We start from the raw sequence: 8,124 nt of genomic DNA on the forward strand, positions 1-8,124 counted from the left end.
GTGATTGAATTAAAATGATTTTTTTTGTAAAGTGATGTGAATTGGTGCTATAAATATCAACTGAATTCACTGACATTAGACTAAATTTCGTCTAGTGTCTTGTGCAAAAATCTTAGCACACTTGAAATCCAACAAAACTAACTTGTAAGTAACTTTTTAGCGAGAGGTGAGTCAATAATTCCTTAATATTGATAAAAAAATAATTTGTTATGAGCAAAATAATTTGCCAGTGGAAAATTAATAGTGTCAATGGCAGATTATTCCACTTATAAACCGAACCTGTGACAGCCGCGTCGAGGACTCAAGGCCTCCAAATGTGGGTCGCGCTAATCCCCACGCCACCACAGCACGCCCCAAGTGTCAGTTTTTTGCACTGAAATTTATTATTTTGATATCCTATAGTTTTAAAAAAATAAAATAAAAAATAGACAATTGTACAGCTTTTCTTGAAGGTTTTCCACTTTTCTTACATTTTAAGTCTGAATTTTCAAGCAGGTTAAACACAGATCCTGGTTTGTCTCAAAGAGGAATTTGTAGGAAGTGATGCCACTGACGTGTCGGTAAATGTAAATTTCAGTGCCACATTCTCCTTGTTTTAATTTCCTCCTGTCCCGGTTTAACACTCGGCTCTGCTGTGTATCTTTTCCCCCGTCTACTGCTTTCTGTTTCCTCCTTGTCCACTAAGAAGCAGACAAACACGCAGAGACACACCCAGGACCCCCCTGGTCCCATGTGCCGGCCCCGACTACAGCTCCAATTACCAGAAGGCTGCAGCAGAGGGGCCCTAAATGGGCTGCAGCACCGAACAGGCATGTCTGCAAAGGATTGTCAGTGGGAGGGAAGGAGGAAGACAAGGAGAAGGACAAGGAGGAGAAAACAAAAGGGGGGCTTCAGTAGAGGAGGGATGGATGAAAAGTGGGAATAAAGAGTAGAAATGAGCCACAAAGGGAGAAAACAGAGGAATATTTCCATTTTTCCTGACATTTGATGAGATTTGAAAGCCTTAACCTGGGTGTAATATTGCTGCCTTACATGCAGGTTACATGCTACGACTAAATCCTCTTTTCTCCTGCTGTCGTTCTTCATCGTGTGAGGAGGAGAAGGATAAGACAAGAGGAGAGAGGAAAAGGCGAGCCAGCAGAAAGAAGTGGGCGAAAATGAAAGGAGGCTGTCATTTCTTACAGGGCTTAAGAAATGATCTCACTCAGCGTAACGACAAATACAATCCATGTGCTGTTTGGTTTTTATGACACAGAATTAGAAGGTAAATTTTTTTAATTTCTGCAGCTAAAAAACAGAACAGCAAAAACCAGAAAACCTGCATCTAATCTGAGGTGTAGAGGTGAAACTAGGTCTGTCGCCATACATCAATTAATCACATGCTAAATTAAAATCATTTCCATTTGCATGATTTATAGGTTTTCTCTTTTCTCTACAAAAAACTGAAAGAAAAAAATCTTCAATCTGCTTTGAAGGACGATTTTGTTTACAGACTCCATAGTCCAGATTATTTGTTGTTTCTGTTGTTTTGTTTATTTATTTTGGATATTTAAAATGTCTTCCAGTTTCAGGGTCAAATGTCCATTAGAATTTAAAGTTTACTGATCTTTCAAACTGCCTTAGTATGCCATTACCATTATAATGCTTGAAAATGGTTCCAAAACAATGATATTGTTGTTTATCACAATAACATCTGGGACAATTTAACATCCAGCAATATGAACCATCTGTTCATGTTAGCTGTAGCTTCATAAAAATGACCACATGAACGTCTGTGTATTAAATGACGTTGGATCGTTTCAGAACAAAATAAACGTAACTTACCTCTCTGTGTGCTAAGCTAACTGCTACGTTGCAACGACACTTCCGGCTGTGAATATCAAATAAAAGTATTTCCTGTTCCATTCAGTCAGAGGTTTAGCGATCGTTTATTTACTTGATACAGACATTACATCCTTACGGTGGAGTATTAGGGCCAAATTATGAGAATAAAGTTAGAAGGTTGAAGGAATATAAGAATAAAGATGCAAATTGTTCTTGTATTTGGAGAAAGTCAATATTTGGAGAATATTGTCATAATATTATGAGAAAAACGTCGTAGTGTGAATTGATTCTCGTAATACTGCGACTTATTTTTGTACTCGTATTATTATGACTTCATTCTTGTGATTTTATTTTTTCTTACTATGGCCCTAATACTCATTCTGGGTAAAGATAATCAAAACAAACTTGCTAGTCTGTTACTGGAGAAATATCTAATGGTGTTTTACCAACGATAAAAGAGAAATCCTACAATCCACTGCATTTTTTGTTTAGATTTCATGAAGAAGGAAGTTGCACTCAGTGTTTTCTTCAGAAGTTTTCGTGTGGTTTCCTTCAGTGGTTCTTGGTGCAGCGCCCCCACTGGCGAAAAGGGGAACAGGTTTTTCAATTAGTTTGCATCGTTTGATTCACTGCAGTGTGAAAGAAAATCTCAGCAGCTAAAAATTTAACAAATGTTGCTATTTTGGTCCAAACCAAACCAAATCTAGAGTAATATTACAAATGAAAACATACTGAAAGTAGTTTGAGATGGTAGCTCTTAAGAATTAGAGTTGTTTTAAGGTTTTGAAAGCCTTTCTGGTTGCTTCTTCATTATAGCAAAATCATAAAGCTTTTATATTCTTTATTAAACTTTAATAAAAAGTGAAGGTGTGTGTCCTGTGTTGATGAGGTTTTTGTTAAAATATGTTTTTCATTCAGTGGGTAGAAAATCGAGAAATTTTACTCAAGTAAGAGTCAAAATACTTCAAGATAAAATTACTCAAGTAAAAGTAAAAAGTAAATAGGCTACTCCTAAAAGTAAAGTTACTCAAGTGAATGTAACGAGCTGCTACCCAACTCTGGTTATTTGTGGTGGATCAAAAATAAAGACGAGATCCAGAGTGATTGTGTTCATTTCAGCAGAAAAGTGAAGGTGTGTGTCCTGTGTTGATGAGGTTTTTGTTAAAATATGTTTTTCATTCAGTGGGTAGAAAATCGAGAAATTTTACTCAAGTAAGAGTCAAAATACTTCAAGATAAAATTACTCAAGTAAAAGTAAAAAGTAAATAGGCTACTCCTAAAAGTAAAGTTACTCAAGTGAATGTAACGAGCTGCTACCCAACTCTGGTTATTTGTGGTGGATCAAAAATAAAGACGAGATCCAGAGTGATTGTGTTCATTTCCAGCAGATCCATATTTTCAGCGTCTTTTAGCACATGTTGGTGTGTGTGTGTGTGTGTGTGTGTGTGTGTGTGTGTGTGTGTGTGTGTGTGTGTGTGTGTGTGTGTGTGTGTGTGTGTGTGTGTGTGTGTGTGTGTGTGTGTGTGTGTGTGTGTGTGTGTGTGTGTGTGTGTGTGCATCCAGCGCCAGCCCCACATTCTGCATCACCATTCGTCTCAATTTAACGGCGCTCGATGTGCGACTCCCCGCCCGCCCCTGAGTGCGACTGTGTCCGACCATCAGATGTATAAATCATCGGTGGAGATTACGGCTGTTTTATTATTCATGATGCAGGCCTTTTATTGCCTGCGATATTTATCTCCTCGATATCTCCCATGACCTGCAAGGGAAAGAGGGATGATGGAGGAGAAGAAAGAAGGAAAGAAAGAAGGGGGGGAGAAAAGTCAGCGTGATTGGAGGAGGTGGGAGGCTGGAGCTGAGCTCTACATAAATAAATTTGTTAAGTGGGCGGGTGTGTGTGAGTGTGTGTGTGTTTTTGCTCAAAGTGTTATCTTCGAGTCTCTCTACATGAGGCCCACGAAGCACTTTTCCCTCCATTTTCCTCACTTATGCATCTCTTCTTCTTCATTGAAAATAACAATCTCACAAAGAATTTTTTTTTAATTCAACCTTTAATTTGAGTGAATTAATTAGGTGCCTAAAAATTCACACATTAAGAAAAAATACTTTTGACTTGCAAAAATGAAAATGGCGGCAGAATTAAATTAAGCTAATCAGGGGTTTTGAGGAACGTTTCACTGGTAAATTTAGATGGTCTGAAAATAATTGATGCATTCTATTAATTTCTTTTTTCTTTCTTTAATCATTCCTTCCTCAATTCCGTTCCTCCTCTCTTCATCCTCGCCTTTTCCTTCCTTCCTTTCTTCATTCCATAATACTTCCTTTCTTCTTTCCTTCCTTCCTTCCTCCATTGGGACCTACCTACCAATCTTTGTACCTACACTATAAAAACTAAAATAGGTTACGTTCTTTTTAACAGACCCATAATGGCGCCACCTCTGGCCGCCATTTTCATCCAGCGAGGCTTTAATCTTCGTCTCTCGGATCATATTTGCTTTTTGATTCATATTTAAGTGGAACCGCTGTTCACTAATTAAGCAGCTTTTAGCCTGGATTCCTCCCCGTCACGATATCCGCTGGAAAATTCATCCAGCCAGGGGCTTTCTCCGTCTAACGAAAGGAAAACTTCACCGTCCGGCTGCTTCCGCTTCCGGATTTCTTTTTTTGTTTTTTGTTTAGGAGGGGGGTTTTTTGTTTTGTTTTTGTTTGTTTTTTTGTTGTTGTTTTTTTTGTCATGCCGAGAGGAACTAAAGAAGAACAGGTCAGTCTCCCTTTCGCCCCGCAGGTGCCAACACAGCTGTTCACACACACACACACACACACACACACACACACACACACGCACACACACACACACACACACACGCACACACACCCTCACACGCCCTCACGCGCGCACACACACACACACACACACACGCACACACACCCTCACACGCCCTCACGCGCACACACACCACCTCACACACACACACACACCCGCACACGCCCTCACGCGCACACACATATCTCTGACATGTGGCGCCCCCTGCTGGAGAATTGAGAATTTAAACCAATCCACTGGATTCTTATATCTGGAAAGAAATATAACAAAAGAGAACAAAAGTTGGAAAATATTTCAGTTTCCAGCTTCATTTCATATTCTTTTATTTACATACTGAGTCCTTCCTTGTGACAAACCTTTCTTCCTTTTTCTATCCTGCTTTCTTTTCTTTTTTTGTCTCCGTCCTTCTTTCCTCCCCTTCATTCCTATACCCTTCTTTTCTTTTATCCTTCTAGGTCCTTTCCTTTCAAGTCTTGTTTATTGTGTTTTTCCTTCCTTCCTTTGTTCCTTTCTTCTTTCCTCTTTCCATCCCTCCTTTCCTTCCTTCCTGTGAATTCTGGAGTTTTTAGTTTGGAAATGTGTTTAATTTATACAAGGAAACCCAGTTTTTACTATTTTAAACAGCTGGAGATACAGCATATTATTATTATTATTATTATTATTATTTTTATTTTTATTTTTATTTTTATTTTTATTATATGGTATTTTGAAGACTTCTGACCAACAGCGTCAGATTAAGGCAGACTTTGAACAGTAGAGACAGCAGCTAGTCTGTTTCTCTGCGGCTAAAATAACACTATGAACTTTAATAAAGACAATATTCTTTTGCAGTGTGCGTTTGGACCTCAAATAATGAAAAATATTGATTTGAAGCATCCTTAAGTCGATATTACACTCTGTCAGCTGGGAGAAGCGAAAATGGGAACCTACGGTTGCCATAATGAACTTACACCGCCATCTAGTGGTGACGTTGGGAAACTCTGATTTTCAGATGAATAAAAACAAAATCTGCTATTTTAATTTGGTCTAAAATGTCAAAATAACATTTTAAATCACTGCTTATATGATGTTGATTAAACTCAACTGGAAATAATTGTTTTTCAAAACAGTGCCCCTAACCATCAACTATGTCCACAATATGTAAAATAATTTTTTTACTTTAATAGTTCTAAAATATTTTTTAAATAAATAAAAAAATTTTCCTAAATAGAATAAACAAAACAAATCATCGGAATAATTAAACAATAGAGACAGTAAGAATGGCTCCCTCTGTTAGAGGGAAGAGTACAGCAGCTTAAAATAAATTAAAATAAAATATAATGTGTTGTTGTAATATCTTCCATGAAAACATCTGCATTTTCTGTAGTTTCACTCCACCTCCATCCGTTTCCTTTCAACCGATACTAAAGTGAAACTTTAAAGGAAAGTTACGCAACATTCCTGAGAGAAATGAGAAGTTTGAACATGCTTCCCGTCTTCAACACTTGAGAACGTCCTGCTGGTAAAACTCTGAGGTCATCAAGAGCTTCAGTTGAAAAAAACACAGAAATTATCAACAGCTTCTGAATCAGAGTAGAAACCTTTTTTTTATTTATATTACATTAAAACCATGTTGAAATGGTGAAATATTAATGCATCAGAAATATCTTCTGCAAAATCATAATAAAATCTCCAGGAGATACAGGGAATAGACTTTAATTTGTTGAAATATGATGTCATAAAAGTGTATTTTTAGTAAAAATCAAAAATTTATTCTGCTTTGAAAAATGTTTTAGATCACTGAAGTTATTTTAATATCAATATAAGTCCATCATTTGTAACTTTAAGGTTAAGTAGATTTGAGATGAACAGCAGGACATTGTATTTGTGTCACACAAGCACTTCAAACTGTTGTTCTGAGGACATTGTCTTCTTCTTTGTCTCAACATTCATATAGACAAAATCATATAAGGTTTATATATTATGTTAGGTATAAATTAAGCTCCTGTTATGTCGTTGCCAGCATTCAGTGTCCATAAAACTTGTTTCTGTGTTTGTGTGCAACCCTTGTGAGGTTTGTGTTCCTCTGTTTCAATATTTCTCTCTAAACGGCTCCATTTTAATCTCCATTCCAGCAGCGAGTTGCTGCACTGGGGTAATATCAGGTGATCAGGGGAGAACATTTGTTTCCTGAAGCTGGCTATCGACTGTGGTCAGTAAAGTACAACAATCAGGCCTCTAAAGGGACTCTTTGGGCTATTCTCAACTCACACCAAAGCACTTTTAAAAAGAGTAGATTAATCTGCTCTGAGCGCCCTCGTAGGATTTCTAAACAACTCAGCGGTTTGGTTTGAAAACACAACATTTCTACTCTGCAGGAAGATCAATTTAAATGAGGCAAACTCATTTTAATTTAAGATTTTATAGGAAAATATTTGCCCATCTGGAGTATGCCATTGTGCAAAAATACACACAATGCTGCAGCCAGTTATAAACAAAATTTGTAATTTAGATTAAAATTAAAAATCAATAACTGTTAAGACAATTGATTCTTAATCTATTGCTTATTCACAGCAATAAATGATCTAATTTAGTATTTTGGGATAACAAGATGGCGGATTTAGAGCATGTCGCGCCTCACAAGATGGCGGCTTAAATAGGCATAGAAGCTAATGTTTTGCTGTTTTAAACAACGTATATTACGTTCGACATATACTAAAACGTATCTAAAAGCAAAACCTCACTACAGGGCAAATTGGGCAAAATGTGACATAGACACAAACCAAACTGTGCCATCGTACAGCTGCATAGCCACTGTTCATCTGAGGAGGGCAGCACTGAGATGCAAAATTAAACAAATTTACACAAAAATGTCAACATTTTCACTGAAACATAAAGATCTGTCTTTTAGTACACAAGCAGCTTGAAGGATTAAATCCTGCAAAACACAATAAAACACAGTGAAATCTAATTAAAAGTAATATTTAAATTATTTATGCTAAGACAAATAATGTCTATCCAGACCCACCTCTAACCTTAGTCATCCTTAGGAACCAATGAGTCTATCATGAATGAAGATGTCAAATGTAGATGTGAAAGTAGGGAGTGTCTTCAGTCAGAGACGTCTTCAAAGTCGCTGTATAACAGGCTGCTACAGGAGATCCTTCTTGCCCATAGCCATCAGTCTACTAAAACTCTTTTGAAGAACCTTACATAATAGGAGTTACGACATTTAATTATTGTTTGGGATTAAAACTGTAGTAAGAGTCGTGCTTTTAAAAAGAATATGTTTTTTACATTTTGTTAAAATATTGTGACAGTTTGTTGTGAGACACAATCTGTGAAAAAAATTGATCTCTATCTCCTCACCGAGGTATTTTGGTATCTGAAAATATCCAGCCCTAAAGAGGAGTGTCTTCGTGTTGTAAATCATTCTCATTCACTGCTAAACGTGCCATTGACTGGGAAACAGCTCACCGTTGCAGAAAAACAGTTTA

The sequence above is a fragment of the Gambusia affinis genome, linkage group LG08 (genome assembly GCF_019740435.1).
Source record: "Gambusia affinis linkage group LG08, SWU_Gaff_1.0, whole genome shotgun sequence".
Taxonomy (NCBI): domain Eukaryota; kingdom Metazoa; phylum Chordata; class Actinopteri; order Cyprinodontiformes; family Poeciliidae; genus Gambusia; species Gambusia affinis.